This window comes from Setaria viridis, chromosome 2 (assembly GCF_005286985.2).
Source record: "Setaria viridis chromosome 2, Setaria_viridis_v4.0, whole genome shotgun sequence".
NCBI classification, from domain to species: domain Eukaryota; kingdom Viridiplantae; phylum Streptophyta; class Magnoliopsida; order Poales; family Poaceae; genus Setaria; species Setaria viridis.
In genome coordinates, this window is record NC_048264.2 from 9771375 (window position 1) to 9789911 (window position 18537).

Sequence of the window (18537 nt, forward strand, 5' to 3'; positions counted from 1 at the left end):
ATAAAATCAACACAAAACTCGATCACCTCCTCTGTTCCATATCCCCTGGCGATGCTTCCTTCTGGACGAGCACGATTACGAACATAGTTTTTTAGGACTGCCATGAACCTCTCGAAAGGCCACATATTGTGCAGGTATACAGGTCCGAGAATACCAATCTCTTTTACTAGGTGAACCAGTAAGTGCGTCATAATATTGAAGAAGGATGGTGGAAATAACAACTCAAAACTGACAAGACATTGCACCACATCGTTCTGTAGCTTTGATAGCTTGGATGGATCGATTGCCTTCTGCGAAATCGCATTGAGAAACGCGCATAGCTTTACGAGCGGCAACCGGACATTTTCTGGTAGAACACCCCTCAGTGCAACCGGAAGCAACTGGGTCATCAACATGTGGCAGTCATGAGCCTTGAGATTTGTAAACTTCTTTTGTTTCATATTTATTATTCCCTTTATATTCGAGGAGTACCCAGACGGGACCTTCATACTATTCAAGCATTCAAACATGCTATCCTTCTCCTCCTTGCTGAGAGTGTAACTGGCAGGACGTAAGTAGTGCTGTCCATTATCTCTCTTTTCCGGATGTAGGTCATCTCGTTGCCCCATGGCTTTCAGGTCCTGTCGTGCTTCCAATGTATCTTTTGAGGTTCCATAAACACCCATGAAGCCTAGCACGTTCACGCAAAGATTCTTCGTCAGGTGCATCACGTCTATTGCGTTGCGAACCTCTAGGATTTCCCAATAAGGTAGCTCCCAAAATATTGACTTTTTCTTCCACATGGGTGCATGTCCGTTATCATCGTTCGGAACAGGTTGGCTACCAAGTCCCTTTCCAAAGACTACATGTACATCCTTCATCATCTCGAACACACGCTTTCCATTACGGTGTGCAGGTTTTTTACGATGGTCTGGCGTCCCTTTGAAATGCATCCCGCTCTTTCTCAGCTGGTGGTGAGCAGAGAGAAATCGACGATGACCCATATAGACGACCTTCTTACAGTGCTTCAAGTACATGCTATCTGTGTCATCTAAACAGTGGGTGCATGCCCGATATCCCTTATTTGTCTGTCCTGAAAGGTTACTCAATGCAGGCCAATCGTTGATGGTTACGAACAACAGTGCTCGTAGATTAAAGATCTCTTGTCTATCCTCATCCCACACACGTACACCTTCTTCCTTCCAGAGCTGTAAAAGGTCATCAACCAACGGCCTTAGGTACACGTCAATGTCGTTGCCGGGTTGTTTTGGGCCTTGGATAAGCGCCGGCATCATAATGAACTTCCGCTTCATGCACAGCCAAGGAGGAAGGTTGAACATACAAAGGGTCACAGGCCAAGTACTATGACCACTACTCAACTCACCGAATGGATTGAATCCATCAGTGCTTAAACCAAACCTTATATTCCTTGCTTCACTTTCAAAGTCTGGGAATGTTCTATCAATTGATCTCCACTGTGCCCCATCTGCGGGGTGTCTCAGCATCTCATCTTCCTTACGGTCTTCTTTGTGCCATCGCATCAACTTAGCATTCGCCTTGTTCCTGAACAAGCGCTTCAAGCGTGGTATTATAGGGAAATACCACATCACCTTTGCGGGAACTCTCTTCTTGGGAGACTGCCCCTCGACATCACCAGGATCATCTCGCCTGATCTTATACCGCAGGGCTTCGCAGACGGGACAAGCATCCAATTCCTCGTATTCATCACCACGATAGAGGATACAATCATTAGGGCATGCGTGTATCTTCTGAACATCCAATCCGAGAGGGCAAATAATCTGTTTAGCTTCATATGTTGTGGACGGTAATTCATTATTCTCGGGGAGAATCTTCTTGACAATTCTCAACATCCCCTGAAATGCCTTATCGGACACACCATTTTTTGCCTTTCATTGCACAAATTCTAGTGTCGTACCTAGTTTTTATGGCCCTGCTGGCAACCTGGGTACAACAATTTTTGGTGATCATCTATCATGCGCTGCAACTTTGCTGCTTCCTTCTCAGTTTCGCAATCTCTGTATGCATCTCGTATCACCTGACCAAGGTCATCAGTAGGGTCATTTTCTGCAAACTCATCTTCATCAGCCTCGCCCATTGTAGTACCTGCAAAAGCTTGGCCTGCAACCCAGTCTGGAATGGTGTCATCTTCCTCCTCCTCCTCGCCATCTTCCATTACAACCCCTAGTTCACCGTGCTTGGTCCAAACCAAATAGTTAGGCATGAAACCGTATTTAAACAAGTGGCTGTGAATAGTCCCCCAGGAATCCTTTGAATACTCCTTCCTGTTATTGCATTGGAAGCATGGACAACATACGAACCCATTCTCTGGCTTGTTCGCTTTTGCCACTTCGAGAAAATAATGCAAGCCATCAATAAACGCCTTGCTCCGCCTGTCTGCATTATACATCCATTGCCGGTCCATCTGCATCGTATTACGCACGAAAATGGATTACACTTGACAATGGATTATGCGTGAAAATCGATTAAAGATCCAAACAACATGGTACAATACAACAACATGAAGATCCAAATACACATATTTAAATTAAAGTCCCAAACACTGCATAAGTTGTTCAACTTGAAGACCGTGATCATCTCGCGAGGATGTCCTCAACTGGGCGGCACCGCACTTCGTCATTAAAGAGGTTAGATGCTACGGAAAAGGGGACACGGTCACGATGTCCGTATCCACTCTTTCTCGTAGAATCGAACCTCCTTCTTGACATACGTTGCTGCTCGGCGGAGAACATCCTCGGCGAGATGAACACGGTATGCAAGTTCAACAAGTAGCAGAAGTCATCTATGTACAAAAATTCTTTCCTTACCACTACAGAAGTTGTTGAACTTGAAGACCGTGTTCATCTCGCGAGGATGTCCTCAACTGGGCGGCACCGCACTTCGTCATGAAAGAGGTTAGATGCTACGGAAAAGGGGACACGATCACGATGTCCGTATCCACTCTTTCTCGTAGAATCGAACCTCCTTCTTGACATACGTTGCTGCTCGGCGGAGAACATCCTCGCCGAGGGGAACACGGTATGCAAGTTCAACAAGTATGGATTTAAAAAACCATATTGAATTTGATAAGATAAACCGTCTAGACAAGGTAGCATCATTTTTAAACCACTGAAATAATGCATACTATATATGACACATCAATCTCCCTCACATTCTAGCTCAAAATACCTCTCCATTTTTCTACTTCATCATCACATTGTAGCAAATAATCTTTCCATCTCCAAAGCATAAATCAAAGCATAACACGAGGATGAAGTAGCAAACCTTCGCAGCACTTGTTGGCTGAGTCAAATTCCCACGAAAATGAGGGAAAAAACTTCGGGCAGCACCTCCCTTGCTTGGGCACCACCGGAGAGTAGGTGAAGCTCAGCTCTCTATCAATGTGCTGGACTGCTCGGGCTGGAGGAAGAAGAAAGTCTCTGTCTCGGGATATAGTGGGGGATGAGTTTTAATCCCGGTTAAACACTCCAACCGAGACAAAAGGAAACACCTTTTGTCCCGGTTGGAAGTTAGTCCCGGTTGGAGGATCCAACCGGGATAAAAGGGACACCCTTTTATCCCGGTTGGAACAACCAACCGGGACTAACCCTTTTATCCCGGTTGGTGCCTCCAACCGGGATAAAAGGGTGTCCCTTTTATCCCGGTTGGATCCTCCAACCGGGATAAAATAGTCCCGCCACCGACGCCCCCCCGCTAGCCGTTGCAACCGGGACTAAAGGGGGGCCTTTAGTCCCGGTTGCAATTACCAACCGGGACTAATGCTACCCTCCAAATTCCCGCACCCCGGCGCACCCCCTTTTGTCCCGGGCCACTTTTAAACCGGGATAAAAGGGGGTGGATCGAAAGTCAGTTCTCTACTAGTGGTGTTCTCATCATTAATATATTGATTCGTGGTAACGTGGAACAATAATTTATTATAGACGTACAGTGTATACACTGTATATATGATTGCATTGGAGAAATAGAGAGTGTATACACTATATATATGATTGCATTGGAGAAATAGAGATCTGGCGCCAACTATCCATAATTACACCCATTGCATTAGCTAGTACTTGCATCAGTGACAAACAGTACTGGCTTATGCACTCTAGTTCGTCCCGTTATATCCCTCTCATTTCAGCTTCAGTCTTATCATTCAGACAAACTCAAGGATTATGTATGCATGAGCAAAACGAGCACCATGCAACTGGTACTAGACAATAATAGTTCATAAGAGGAGGCTCATAATTGAGTGTTCCATAGGAGTTAGAGGCATTGGGAGTGTAATAGACGCAGGTGTTAGGCAAGGTGTCTTGTCACTTGGCTTAGAGGCAAGCCTTCGAACTTCCTGCTGCACCAAAGAAAGAGGGAGAAAAGAGGGGGTCTAGCGTTTGCAGTGCTGCACCACTCACGTCAGAAAAATAAAATGCCAAATCCTATCCTCTTGAACCATGCATGTCTTGCTCTCTAGTATTTTTTTACAAAGTAACTACAAAATAAAGAGAGATATGTAGCACTATACATCTGCAAATATATTAGTTTGCAACAATTATACTTAGAACTATCAAGTACTAGCTGCATGTGGTACAAGTACAACACATGAGATACGTGTTCCATATTTGCATGTATATGCACCCTAAACCTCTTCTCCCGGCTCAACTATGTTCTTGCGCTGCGTAAGGTATATATTCGAATAAAAGATTGTAGAGGAAGAGCACTGGGAAGATAATAAGATGTTAGAGAAGATAGGAGCAGGAGGCATCAGAGACACCAATTAGAGAGATATGTAGCACTATACATAGGAAGCCTTTACGTTATGTGTGTAATAAGTAGTAGTACGGAGTTTCCATAATACAGCAATTATATATGTAATACTGTTTTGTGTGTTTACGACATTATCTTTTATTTTCAAGAAGAACCGGGAGTTGGAGCTCTTCCAAATAGGGCATGAGAATAGATATATTAGATAATGAACTAATCGACACAAAATACCAAATAATAAAACAACAAACCCACTCAATATAAACTTTGGAAGCCATAGTCCACCCACTGATGCATTGTCCCACTTCAGTTACTGCACAGAACTGCTTCCTACACCGCTGGGGCCTTGGTTGCAGCTACGCTTCTGGTCTAGCCGAGGTGGAACACTGGAGTGGTCGTCAGATCCATGTTTGATAGATAAAATAGGAGCTGGGGGGCAGTAGGAACACCAACGATGTTCTCAAGTTAGGCAGCTGCTAAGACTGAAATATCACGGAGACATGTGGGCTTCCTTTACCTGTGTATTATATTGTCTTTATATGGTGCGTGGTGCCTCATTTCTGGTGCTAGGACTGCTTTTTTGTAGAACAGTTCCATCTTGTGGCCAACTGCTTATCGGTCATATAAATAGTTTTTATTCTTGTTGCATTTATATGACATGGCATCTTGGAGAAAGTGATATGGTACAACATACTGGGCAGGTCAAGAGGTGCAGTTCTAGATTGATCAGTCTACCATTACACTTTAGTGTGCCCCGAACATAGGCATTGATGCAGTAGAAATTATGTAAATGTTTGTATGCATGGTGTCTAATTAATCGGACTCATTAAGGGCTTATTCGGTTTTAAGGGGATTGGAGAGGATTGGAGGGGAATGGGAGGGATTAAATCCTTTCTCAATGCCCTCCAATCCCCCCTCAATCCTCTTGGGAAGGTGATTAACCGAACAAGACCTCAAATGGATGGTCTTCCCTGTAATTTACTAGCTCCATTTGGTGGTGGCAAAAAACCTCTGTGCTTCTTGCCACTCAGACATACAATTCTGTGTTGATATAGCCTCCACCCATAGAAAATTAAAGTTCAGGTCAGTGTAGGGCCTGTTGGTTGCTCCTGTCTCTGCCTTTTCTTTTCAGCAAACAAAGAAGCACGACTGTACATCTGAAACCAGAAAAGAGGAACACATAATTAATGTATTAGGTACTCTGCTAAATTAGTGTCTTATATACAATGATTGTATATATCCATAAGGATTAAGGAGCTGAATTGGTATATAGATAGCAGTTATAGAGAAACAACAACGGGTGATGGAGCATTTATATTTATAACTTGGCTGGTGAGTGGGTTCAGTGAACCCTTGGGACTGGGAGCTAGTACTACCTAAGTGGCACAAAGTTGTTCGTTGTAGTAGCTAAATTTCAAGAATTCGTTCGGCTTGTTCTCTTCCTTTTTTAAAACAACGAGACTGCTTGTATGCTAACTTATAGGAGTAATAAAATATGGGGATAAGTGGATATTAGGTTTCTCAACAAATTAGTTTGTTGCTTCCATCATATGTTAATGGAATAGAAAGTGTCATATGTCAACAAATTTTTTCAATCTTTTTATGGAATATGTTGGAATGATGATCATCTTTGGATGAGTTCGTAGATGCCTATTTTATGCTGAAATTCTGTATAAGATGTTCTTTAGTGAACTCTATTTACAGAATTGCTACGTGGGTCTCGACGGGTGCGGATCAATATACACTAAGGGTGCCTTTGGTTGGGCTTTCTAACCTGCTTAGCCAACCAAAGGACCTAAAAGCTCTACGTGCTTTTGCCCAAAAGCTACCGATCTATTTCTCCTGACGCGTCCGTCCGCTCCTCCCATCGCCGCACCCCGCCGCCCGTCGCCGCCGGATGCTGTCCGCCGGCCCACCATCCGCCGCCCCCGGTCGCCGGTCCGCTTCGCGCCGACCCGGCGCCCCCGGCCGCCTGCCACACCCCCGCCCCTGGACGGCCACCGCCCGACGACCCCGACCGCTGCCGCCCGACGCCCGTCGCCCCAGGTCCGCCGCCTGCTGGCCAGCCGTCCGCCATCCGCCGGCCCGCCGTCTGCCGCCCTCGGTCGCCGGCCTGCCTCCCAGCACCCCCGGTCGCCGGCCCGGCGCCCCTCGGCCGCCCGCCACACCCCCGGTTGCTGGCTGCCGGCCAGCCGTCCGCCACTCCCTGCTCATCCATGTTGAAGGATGGCATCCTTGTATAGAACTTTTGATGGATATAATTCTATTTATGTGGACCAATCACTTTAATGGATGAAAAATATATAAAATTTATTTTGTTACGAGCAATTTGCATATAAACACACTCATAGACCTTTAGGGGTATTACAGGTATTTCTTACACAGCCTACAGTTTCACAGCTCCTCTAACCAAACGGTTTTCTACTTTTCCCACAGATGCTTTCTCACAGCTGCTTTTCCACAGCCCACAGCCTAAGTGTAATGACAGTTAGATGCTTGTAACAATGGCGTAAATAACGGCATCATCTATTAATCTATTTATTTATTTATTTATTGCAAAGTGTTATAATAATTTACTATAAAAGAAATATATTGTATTTAGGGCTCTTTTGGATCCACCAGATAATTGATAGGGAGATAAATTTAGCAAGTTCCATGCAAATGGAGCCAACTGAAGCCGTTCTAGCTAGCTATAGTGGAGCAGTGGTCCAAGCCACCTAATTCAGCTAGCAAGCTAATAGATTAGTTGGGTGGATCCAAAAAGAGCCTCTTTTAGAGAAACAGAGATATATACTGGCACCAACTATATATCCGATCCATCACTTGTTCATTGCACTCATTTTGTACTTGCATGAGTGACAAACAGTATTGGCTTGTGCATTTTGGTTGCTCTCTTTATATCCCTCCCATTCCAGTCTCACTCAAGGACTACACATATGCATGGGCAAAACAAGCACAACAGAACTCGTACTACAGATAATATTTCGCAAGGGGAGGCTCGTAATTCAGTGTGACTTAGGAGCTGGAGGCATTGGGAGCATAGTAGAGTCTGAGATCAGAGATGGTACAATAAGGTCGTGTGACTTGGATTATAGGCAAGCCGTGCCAACCTTTTCTTGCATGGGAGAGAAAGAAAAGAGGAGAGAAAGTGTTTGTCCTGTGCGGGGTCAATCGGCTAGAGCACATTGATCTTACGAGGGCAGTCGACCATCTTTTGCCTCTTCTCTTTGAAGTTCAGCTTGTCCTTTCTCTTCTCTCAATGCCCTAATTACGATGTGGCCGAAAAAGCTTGCTTTGCAGGCGCCTGGGCTGAAAATGGTGAAGTCTTAGTTGACTAGTGCGCCCACTAGAATTAGAAAATGAAGTTTTGCACAAGTTACTGAATGACTTGTATATATATACTTGGTTTCCAAGTAACGTGGTTTTCCTATAAGAAAAGCATACTGAACTTGCTGTAAGTGTTTCTGGAAGAATGCAAATTCATGGAAATATGTTTTTTCCCCCAATCAAATTCATGGAAGCATTTGAAGGACTTGAGATTAGGTTGAGCGGGGGACAGGAAACAGAGGTATACTGGATTAAAACAGAGGAGCCATAAGAAGGAACATGAATAAGCTTTTCATTTGTTCAAGGCCACATTCACTTAGACAAAGTTCATCCCAATTTATGGCAACACAACCGGTACTATGCCAGAAATGATTTGTACTGGCATCTTGATTTTCAAGTGCTGGCGTGCATGAATGCCACCCGCCAGCACAAAATGTGCAGTGGCCAATCCGTTAAAACCCATCACCAGAAATGCATTTGTGTTGGCGGGTGACATAACAACCCGCTAGCACAAATAGCATCATGCTATTTATGCTGGTGGGTGGTTATATCACCCGTCAGCACAAAGCGTGTGTCCTAGATCCAAAATTAAAGCGCACATCTTGGATCCAAAATTTTTGCACGGATCCTAGGCGCACTCTGCCTCTCTCTCTCATGTTCAACGGAGGCAGGTGGAAGGCGCACCATCTACCTTATCCATTCTCCTATCCTCACATCCTTTTCTTCTCCCTCTCTCTCCACTGGTTTCCTTATCTGTTCACACAGCCGGGTGGGACGTGCCTCCAACAGAGTGACGGCACGGCTGACGGCACCCATCCCAAAGTGTGGCGAGGCGGCAGACCGCGCGTCTCGCCCTGTGCCCCACCACTAGATGCAGCTCGCGTGGCGGTGCACGGGGGCGACAGGGGAGCAGCGTCCGCGGGGGCATGGTGGCCGGTGGGGCCCTTGCCTCTCACGACGGCGGGCGGCCTCCCTAGGGCAAGGCGGCTGGCGGGGTCCGGCATCCCGCGGCGGCAAGCAGTCTCCCTAGTGCTGGGGCAAGGTGGCCCATCACGGCGGCAGGCAGTCTCCCTGGGGCAAGGCGGTCGACAGGGTCCGACCTTTGCCTCTCCCTAGGGGAAAGGCGGCGACGGTGAGCAGCGGCTGGTGCAGGCGCGCGGGCCACGGCATTCTTTTTCATCCAAGTTCGCACCGGTAGAAAACGCCGCATTAGTCCCGGTTGGAGAGACGCATAAGTCTCGAAAATTCAACCGGGACTAATCATTCGGGACTAAAGGTCCTGGCCTTTAGTCCCGGGTCTTTCACTTGGGACTAAAGCCATATCTTTAGTCCTGAATGATTAGAAATTCCCGTGAGGTCCCCCCACACGCGCACGTCACAAGTCATGTGATTTTTATCGTGAAATATGTGCGTGCGCGGTGCGTGGGATTCAAACCCACAACCTCAAGCCTCGCGCATAGCTTTCTTACCATCTCACCTACACAACACATCTGACTGAGTAGGGGGTGCAATCCTTTTGTAGTAACTCGTGAGGGATCCTTTAATCCAACCGGGACTAAAGCCTCTTTAGTCCTAGCTCCAAAAATAACCGGGACTTTTGTAGCTGGATGGCAGATCGTTTTCTACTAATGCCGGCAGCTACTTTTCTAGACTAGAGATTTTTTGGCGTGCTACAATTGACACTGATTAAAGGCGGAGCTCTGTTGCTGAAAACATATTAGTCCAAGATTGAGGTTTCCTATTATTCTAGTTCTTTTTGTTGGCCTTGTGATGCGGACTATATGCCAATCCTTCAAAAAAAATAGAAGGAAGATTCAATGCTGCATATGCATTGCATTCATTTTTTTAGGGAGCATCACACTCAGATTTATCGCACAGGTTCTACATTGACACATTACGATAGAGTAAAGAAACAATTTATGTGTATACAACACTAAATGATGATGAATCATTTATAGAACACAACTGCAGATTCATTTACTGTACTTGTATGGAACTGGCACTAACTGCATGTAACAGTACAGCACAAAAGTTCTTTATTTATAAAAAAAATCCTCATTCATATGCACAGTGAACTTTTCTTTGTATTGTCCACAGTCTTGGGTGACACAAGTAATCAAATATATGAGGTGGAAGAGTAGGACTGTAGGAGTGCTGGAGTGTAGAGGTTATCTGGGTCATGGTACCCTGTGGCGTGGCTAGCTAGCTGCTAAAGACAATAGGAGCTGGAGGCATCAGGAACTCTAACGATGTTCAAGGGATGGAATTTAACTGCTAAAATCTCACCAAGCCATGAAGGCAAGTTGCATTCCACTCGCTTTCAATGAATTGCTGTATGGTTCCTCTCTCTCTCTATGAAAAAAAGTCTGCCCCGATGACGGTAGTTCCTGCTGCCTGTTGATCGAGACCAGGTTAGCTCTTCAATAGGTTTCACTCGTGGCAGAAGCTTTGTGGATATTTTGCCTAGAAACAAGTCAAATTGTTAGTATGCTACCCTATCCAAGTGATGCGAAACTCAATCCCAACAGAGGATCCTGTTTTGTTTCTTGCATTCTTGTACGTCTACACTAGGGGATAAACAACGACGGTTGACGTTGTGACGGCTGGTAGCTTGTGCTGCTTATACCTAATAGTACACGGAAGCCTGTGCAGTGAAGGCACCACAACATGTGGTATATAGTCAGATCACTGCCCCATTTTGCAAGACTTCCATTGATCATGCACGTCTCCATATGACCTGGCCATTGGAACGAAATGAGCGCTCTGATCTGCTGCCGTGGGGAATGCCCACACTACCAGGAATAGCCGATGGCAGCTCATAGTCGCATGGTGTAGGATCTATCCGGTGTGGCAAAGTACCCTCTGTTTACGATCCCGTTCTAGAACTCGACCAAAAGGTCCTAGAAACATTGCTGCTGCAGCTCCCTTGAAGACAGAACATTTTCTTAGGAATATGTTAACACAAAAAGTAATTTTGTATGTATATTAATGTCCATGATTTTGCAGAGATTTTGATGATTTGCATACGTGCCAACATAGCAAGCTGATAATTCCTCGTAGGTCCGTTTTCTGATCTTCCAAGCTGAGTATATCGCCAGTCGTCAGCAAAGATGCAGTAGAAACATAGCTAAATCAGACTACTGGGATTAAATGACCAAATTAAAATGATTGTTTCTAGGAACTTAAAATCGATAAAGGAAATAATAAAAAAACACCAATCCATACGTATGATAAATTTGGACTATCATACCCGGCTCTGTAATCAAATATGTTTTTGGTTTAGAAGATATATGTAGGTGTTTTGCCGGTGAGCACACATCACAAGAATTTACATTCTTTTATTTTGCACAAATAGTCATACACAAAAATGAGATTCAGATGCTTGTAACTATGATGTTTTTTCCCCTTTAGCTTAGTATCTACCACCACACCGTCCAGCAATCAACTTGGAGCTGGAAGACAGCTAAAATCAGAAGCCATTAATCCAGTACTTCTGTGCATGACAGTATTGTCTCTTTTATTAACCTATTGATTTGTGGAAAATTTGAACCATAATTTATTACAGAAGAAGTACAACGTACAGTATATGCTTTTCTTGGACATGACAAAAGTGACACCAACAATCCATTACTATCGCATTAGTGACAAAAGGTAATGGCTTGTGCACTTTCATTCCTCTCTTTATAAGATTATATTTCACCCATGGCAGCCTAAGTCTTACCATCCACGACAAACTCATAGAACAGTTCTACTGGTGCTAGGTGCTAACTGTCGTAAGAGGAGGCTCATATAATTAACTGTGGCGTAGGAGTTAGTGGCATTGGCAGCGTAATAGATGCCGCTAGCACTGGTAGCCTAGTACGAGCTAGGCTAGTAGCTACATGTTAGCCTTCAGCAAATAACCTTTTCTTCACTCACATGCATGGGGGCATTTGAAGGCCTTGATATTAGCTACTGTACAATATTGAAACAGTGGAGCTACACAAGCAGGATCATGCATAACCTTTTAATTCTTTCAAGGTCATATACATGCAGCAGAGCCGGAGAAATTCATTCAAGTTTACGGATAATCCAACGGGCATTATGTAGCTACCTAGGAGGTATGAACGTATTATTACCTTCTATTCAACACTATGAAACTAGGAAAAATTCTATGATCCATATGTCTCACATGATGATTGAATCAAATTTGATCAGTTTATGTATATACAACACAAGATAATGATGAATCATTCAATATAATACGTTATGGTAGCCTAGTCCTTTAGAACACATAACAAATCCATTATGTTGTGCTGATGGAGCATAAATGCAAGTTTGTTGCGGGACTAATTCTGATCCTCCAGATAGATGTATCTCATTCAATTTATATGCACACTGCTCATCTCTTCGGCTCGCACAGTCTTGTGTGAAACAAGTAGTTATATACGAGATGGAAGTGTATGACTGTGTCGGAGTTCAAGAGTGGAGTGGTATTCGTGGTAACCCATGACGAGTTTAGCTGTCAGAGAAAAATAGGAGCTGGAGGCAACAGGAACACCAACGGAACTGAAAAAAAAAAGCTCCTACAACTACAATTTTTACTTGCTCTACAGTACTTCATTTCCCCTCTATGTAATGTCATCCTGTACGACTAGTTGAGTAATGAAGCTATCCTGTACAGTAAGCAACAAAATTAAGGTAAGCGTGAGGTTGATAGTGTAGGCAACAAATTAAGAAACATTCAAAATATGAATAGTTTGTATATGGCTCTCGTTTTTTGCAATAGTTTTTGCATGCTCGCCGGCAACCGCTTGCTCTGGGTACACACTTTCTAACCTGAGTTACTACTTCCGTACCACTTCTTCTACCAAGTGAACAAAAGGAGAAAATCTTACAGCTTACCCGGATTTATAATTGTAGATAACAAACAAACTCCGCTAGGACTACCCCCTTACCTGCACCGTTTCTGCTCGATCAGACCAGTTGCACGCATGGGCAGCGCACGGCAGCTGACCGCGCGTCCACCAATGGAAATTAGTGACGTGAACTATGGTAATTCTACAACAACGAGAATAGACTGAAAAATAGTGCTCCGTATGTATCGCATCGATGGTATCACACATCATGTTCATTATTTTGACAGATTACGACTGGGTGCATATTAAATTTATATGTGTAAACAACACTAGTAAATAACGATGAATATGATAGTCTAGTCTAGTAGGACGCACAATGCATCCATAATGTAGTGCTAATTGAGCAGAATGGCACAGGTTAGCTCGAGAACTAAATCCGGTCTTCTCAATAGTTTCGTCTCTTGTTCTATACAACTGCATATTATTATTTTTTTCTCGATTCTTACATAAGTGGCACAAACTGCGCATGTAATACTACACAAAAGGATTCATTTTTCAAAAATAAAAATAAACCACTCATTTTAAATGCACACTGAAGACTTCAACCACTACGGGAAACAGGAAAGATGCCGAGTGCCAGGGGCACTCGGCGAAGCCTCAAAAACACTCGGCAAAGCGTTTGCCGAGTGTAACACTCGGCAAACGACACACGGCAAAAATCTTGACGGCAAACACTGGTTCGCCGAGTGTTTTGTGTTGGGCACTCGGTAAAGACTTTGCCGAGTGCCCAGAAAACACTCGGCGAACAATTATTGAAAAAAATAAAAAAAATCATGTTCCAAACCATCCGCCGCCGCCACCTGCTCCTGCTCCGCCGCCGCCACATGCTCCGCCGCCGCCGCCGCCGCCACCATCCACACCGCCGCCAGCCACCGCCACTGCTTCCCGCCGCCACGCCATGAAGCAGATCCGGTGGAGGGGTGTCGGGGCGGCGGCGGATCCGGGGCCGGGGGCGGGGGCGGCGGGCGGCGGCGGATCCGGGGGCGGGGGGCGGCGGGCGGCGGCGGATCCGGGGCCGGGGGCGGCGGGCGGCGGCGGATCCGGGGGCGGCGGGGCCGGGGGCGCCGGGCGGCGGGGGGCTCCGGGCGGCGCTGGGCGGCGGGGCCGGGGGCGCCGGGCGCCGAGCGGCGCTGGCGGCGGGGCCGGGGAAAGGTGTGGCGGCGGGGCCGAAGGAGAGGAGAGGGGAGGGGGCCCGCCGGATCCGGCCTCGAGGCGCGCGTGCGGCGGCGGCGGCGGCGGCAGGAGGCGGCGGCGGCAGGAGGCATGCAGGAGGCAGGAGGCAGGAGGCAGGAGGGGAGGGGAAGAGAGGAGAGTGGGGGTAGGGGGCCGGGCCGGGGGTGTTTTAATTTGTGGGCCGTCTGTTTGCCGAGTGTCCTACGTGGACACTCGGTAAACGGTTGATTTGCCGAGTGTCCACCATAGGACACTCGGCAAATGTTTTTTGAAAAAAATTTAAAAAATATCCAACAGTTTCAAAAAATACCAAATTTTTACACGAACCAATATAGGTTCTCTACTGACTATACAAAAAGTTTTGTAGTCAAACCGAACTCGACCGTCACTTTGACCCTAAATTTTATCGAATCCTTCTCAAAGTTACTATTCTTCTTCTGAGATGCTTCGGTTTGTAATCATCGTACATGATGAAATGTGCAAAACCTTCTCAATTTTTTTCCACAGCCTCCACGTATTATATCATCACATCATGGCAAATCTCATAATTTTCAGACTTTGATTGTTTTTTTTACAATTTAAAAATACTACTGCCACACGTTCATGGTCGTGTTTCCTGAACAAGATGTTCGAAATTTTTTTTCATTTCATGGGTCAGGTCTCAAATTGGTCCAAATAACATGAATATCATTTTTCTACTCATTTTATTCCATAATTTGAATCACTTGCAGTTCAAATTTGACTTATACCAAAAATTCCCTTGAAATGCAATTAATTAAATAAATATAGCAAATAAATTCAAAAATATACCAAATTTTAACATGGAGTACCACATGTTGTATGTGGGGAGTAGAAAAAATTTCATGGTGAAAAGAGAAAAAAAATTATTTTTTTGCCGAGTGTAAAAAAAACACTAGGCAAACCCCCTCTTTGCCGAGTGTTTTTTTTGACACTCGGCAAAGAAGGGGCTTTGCCGAGTGTTTTTTATTTGACACTCGGCAAAGTCCCGATTTGCCGAGTGTTTTTTTTTTGCCGAGTGTTTTTGGCTTGGCACTCGGCAAAGAGCTTGTTTGCCGAGTGTCCGAGAAAAAACACTCGGCAAAAAGAAAACACTCGGCAAATTTAAGGTTTCCCGTAGTGAACCTGTGCACATTCAATTCTTGTGTCACACAAGTATACTAATATATGTACGATATGGAAAAGTAGGAGCATAGGAGTCCCTGGAGCAGAGAGGTAGTCTCCACGGGCTTGTATTCGGTGGGTTGCTATCAGAGAACATAGGAGCTGGAGGCGTCAGGGATGCAACGGCTACTATCAAGATTGATGTTCCGTTCCAACCGCTTGCAACGAATGGTTGTAGGGTGCCTCTCTTTACTGCTGCTGCTGCACAGGTTCCACCTTCAAGTGGAGCGAAAATTGATTAGAAGATGTTCAGTTTTATTATTGGCTCCTAAGTGTTGAAATCTTATTGAGAAGTAATGAAATGGTACTTTGTAGCACAGGAGGTGCATAGTCAAATATAAAATGAGATTGCAATAATCAACTGGTATATAAATGTCATTATGTGAGTTCTTAATTAATGAACAGCATACTATTATAGTGTAAATGAAATTGTCTTTCCAGGATATTTGGTGGTTGTCTAATTAATCAGACTTATTAAAATGGACAGTCTTCCCCATCACTTATTAGTAGCTCCGTTTGGTGGGAAAAAATCCTCTGTACATGTCACTCAGAAATATAAGGATGAGGATGTTCATGGCAGTTCTCGAGAAACAACGATGGCAGACGGAGCATCATATTAATAACATGTGAGCAATTTATCCGAGCCCTTGATAGTACACGCAGCAGGACTAATGATTTTGTTCTATTTATGTAATAATATATTTGAATGTTGGTCAAAATTTTGGTGATTTGGTAAATGTCTGTTTTGTGCTGAAATTCTGTCTACTATGTTCGTTAAAGTACCCTATTTACAACATTGTTATTTTGGCCTCGACAGACATGCTCGGTTCTTTACATGTGTCTCATGCAGTGGCGGATCCAGAAACGGGCTCCGCCCCGGGCTAACTAATATAAGGCTTAAAATTTTACTAGCCATACACTATTAGATATAATATATTTTTCAAAGAGCACAATTCAACCAATAGACTCAAACAATACATAGAATATTGAAGGTAGAAAAGTACCAAATTAAGAGTCTTCCATGATAAAAAAAAGAACCATACATATCTTCATGAATTAACACCACTTCCACTTGTTCCCACGTCCTCAATTCTACATTAAAATTTTCAACATATCAACCCTATATAAAGCAAGATAACATTATATATTGAAATAGACTAATACAAGTAAACAACATGCACCTTGAGCCCTCGTTTGGCAAATTCATCTTACGGTTTCTTAAGCCTTGAAAGCGCTTTAAAATTTTTTCATCTTCAATCGACGCAAACAAATCTCGCTCAATATAGCACATCATGCTATTATTCAACCAATCATCATTCATTTTATTTCTTCATTCAGTCTTGATAATATTCATAGCAGAGAAGGCTTTTTCAACTGTTGCTGTTGCCATCGGCAAAATCAATGCAAGTTCAATGAGACGATACACCAAAGGAAAAACTGTATCTCTTCCACTCTGAACCATCTTCTCAGCAAGGTTACCAAGATCAATACAAGTGTCAAAATTATCATCATTTCTGACTTCATCAATGAATATAGGAAGGTCACCCGCAAGCTTTATGCAGTCATAATCACAGAAGTCATCTTTATAAACCTTAGCAAGCTCAACTAACTTCTGTACTTCAAAGTTGGCAAAAGAATCCCTCGGATCAAGACAAGCAACGCATCTCAAGAGTTGAGTTGATCTTTTTGGAAATCGATTGTTTAACTCACAATAAACCTGATCAATCACAACATTGAAAATTCCATGATGAAAATGATGGTAGTAACTCACTAGTTTAGCACCACGACATCTCGAACAACCTCTAACTGGTATCATATCTTCCATATTAGGAATTTCTATGTTGTTGAGGAGGCAAAACTCCTTTACTTCTTCAAAAAGAGCATCCCAACCATTTCCCTCATTTCATTCATATTTCTCATCACATAGCCAATTAATATTGCACGAACAATGTTTTGATTTTTCTTTTGCAAACATTGTGACAAGTCTTGAGTCATCCCCAGTACTCTAATCATAAGATGTAATATGAACACAAATTCAAATGACTCCATTCTTTGAATCAATCCAGAGGCTGTAGTTTTTTTTCCCCATCAGTTCCATCTTCACTAATATTCTCCAATACCTCCAGTACAGAGGACCACATGATCATAAGACGTGCCAATGTTTTGCGATGTGTACCCCACCGTGTATCACCAGGCCTAGCAAGACTAGTTTCTTGGTTTTTCCCTCTCCCAGAAAAAATAGCACTACTATCTAACTGCTCAACAAGCTTATCATGATGACTTTGAAGGAGTTGATCTTTCCTCTTGCAAGAAGCACTAACAACATTGACGATTGAAGTGACATAATTGAAGAAATCAAAAGTTGAGCCACAACACTTGGCTACAGAAACTACCACAAGCTGCAATTGATGAGCAAAACAATGGATGTAAAAGGCATATGGGTTTTCGTTCAATACCAGTCTTTGTAACCCATGAAATTGTCCTCTCATATTTGAAGCTCCATCATATCCTTGCCCTCTAATCTTGGAAATAGATAGACCATATCTTCTAAGCATAGTATCCAATGCTTCTTTTAGTGAAGTTGATGTGGTGTTAGAAACATGTTCAATGCCAAGAAACCTCTCAATCACACTTCCTTTATCATTGACAAACCTACAAGAGAAAAGAGAAAATAGTGTTACTTGAAGGCAACAAAACAAAATCAATAAAATAACCAAATAGAGAGAAGGTATATACCTCACAACCACAGCCATTTGTTCCTTAATAGATGCATCACGAGCCTCGTCGACAAGAACCGCAAAACAACGATCTCCTATTTCACTTTTAATTAACTCACTTGTCTCCTCTGCACAAGCCCTAGCCAAATCTTTCTGAACCATTGGACTACTCATTTGATTATTCCCTGGAGCATTTTCACCGGTCACAAGTGCAGCCTTAGGATCCTTCTTTCTGTACCATTCGAGCATCTCCATAAAGTTCCCTTTATTTCTTGATGTTTTAGACACATCATGTCCACGAAAGGCTAGAGCTTGCAAAAGGAGAAATCTAGCAATGCCTAACATGATACTTAAACAAGCTTTATATGCCTCCTCTTCTGCTGCACTTGTAACAGACCATACATGTTCAACACTTTGCCTCTGATTTTTGAAATCAAGTGCACGCTTTCTTGCATTATTATGAAAGCCATCAATTGATT

The 18537-nt window shown here is 43.8% G+C and overlaps 1 pseudogene; it reads right to left on the reverse strand.

The window, feature by feature from the left end:
* Positions 1-15427: 15427 nt before the first annotated feature.
* LOC117844070 (uncharacterized) lies at positions 15428-18307 on the reverse strand (annotated as a pseudogene).
* Positions 18308-18537: the final 230 nt, after the last annotated feature.